The sequence below is a fragment of the Lontra canadensis genome, unplaced genomic scaffold (genome assembly GCF_010015895.1).
Source record: "Lontra canadensis isolate GAN:19392208 unplaced genomic scaffold, GSC_riverotter_1.0 scaffold1, whole genome shotgun sequence".
Lineage (NCBI taxonomy): Eukaryota > Metazoa > Chordata > Mammalia > Carnivora > Mustelidae > Lontra > Lontra canadensis.
In genome coordinates this window covers 75,108,834-75,110,722 of record NW_022630995.1, presented here as the reverse complement: position 1 = coordinate 75,110,722, position 1,889 = coordinate 75,108,834, and positions in this window count along the sequence as shown.

Here is a 1,889-nt window from a genome sequence, read left to right as displayed (position 1 = left end):
ATTGTAGTGAAACTGTCGATCATCAATAACAGTGAAGGACCTAAATATCTAGAGTAAAGAGGTTTCCAATAAACAAATCTGAGTTGAATGACTCTAAGGAGCAAAACAAAATTGAAAAAAAAAGAACAATACACAAATAAATGGCTTCAACATTCTGATAGAAAATATATACTAACTTAGAATACTATACTATGGTTAAACATTGTTTAAGAAGAAGTTCAAAGTCATGGCCCCTGGGTAGTTCAGTTAGTTGGTTCGGTGTCCAACTTTTGATTTCAGCTCAGGTCACGATCTCAGGGTTGTGCGACTAAGCTCTGTGTTGAGCCTGGCAAAGGGCTCTGCACTGTGTGTGAAGCCTGCCTAAGATTATCTCTCTTTCTCTCCTTCTGCATCCTCCCCATCTCTCCTAAAAAACAAAACAAAACAAAACAAAACAAGAGTCCAAAGGCATTCTTAGATTAAAAAATGATATAGATTTCTACTAAAATACCTTCAATTCTGAATAATTTATTTCCAGAAGAAAAATAAGATGCTGCAAGAGACTTCTGAAAATAGAAATTAATAAATGGTAAACATTAGTGAAAGTTAACTATATATTAATAATTATAAAAATGACAACTTTGGGGAATTAAATAAATTTGGATATAAATAGAGAAAAATATATAAGAAAACAGTGATGATTAAAATTAAAATTGTAAATTCACATAGTTAAGAAGGACAATATATTTATTATCATCTCCTTGCATAGATCCATTAATGCTATTCAATGAATTGTGTCCCCCTCCAGATTCATATGGGGAAGCCCTAACTGCCACCTCTTTAGAATTTGCAGATAGGTCCTTAAAAGACGTAATTGAAGTTAATTTAAGTCACAAAGGTGCAGTCCTAGTCCCAAATGACTGGTGTCCATATAAGGAGAGGAAGACACCAGAAATGCATGCACACAGAGGAAAGGCCAGGAGAGGACACAGCAACAATCGAGACATTTGCATGTCAAGAATAATTCTCCCAGAATAAACCAACACTGCCAGCACCTTGATCTTGGATTTCTAGCCTCCCAGAACTGTGAGAAAATAAATTTATATTGTTTGAGCCATTCACTCTGTGGTATTTTGCAGTGGCAGCCTGAAGAAACTAACACAGGTAACTTCTAAAATAAATAAATAAGTATAAATATTCCAAAGGAGTAAGAAAAATAAGTAAAAAGAAAAAAAAATCAATCCAAAAGAAAGAAGAAATAAAGCACATAAAGATGGACACAAACTCCAAAATAATATGATCCAAAAAAAAATCAAAATATATTTGCCTTCCCCAAAATACCAAATTTTTCATTTAAATGGCAGTTATGTGTCATTTAAAGGACATATATCTAATACATAAAGATACTGAAATATTGATAATGAAATATCAAAAACCATTATACAGAGAATTTCTTGAAATATAAAGCTAGAAATTTAGGTATCAATGACAAAATGGTAACTGGATTTCACTCATTTAAGAGTTTAAGTAAAAAAAAAAAGTTTAAGTCAAACAACTCATGAATCATAGAGAAATAAACATAGAAATTTAAAAATATTCTGAATTTAATGTAAACAAAAATAACCGCTTGTAAAATTTTGCTAAGCTAATAAATTGATATTAGAGGTTGGTGTACAGTCTTAAATTATTACATTAGAAAAAAATATGGAAAAATAATGAGATTTTTATGTAACTTATGAAATTAGAGAAGTAACAATAATTAAAATCAAAGTGATAAAGAAAGGAAATAATAAGATAAAGTCATACATTAAGGAAATAAATAGATGTACACTAGAATTAATCAACAAAGCCCAGAGTTGGTCTCTAAATGGAGAAATGTAAACTTATCTAAGCTGAGTCAAAAAAAAAAA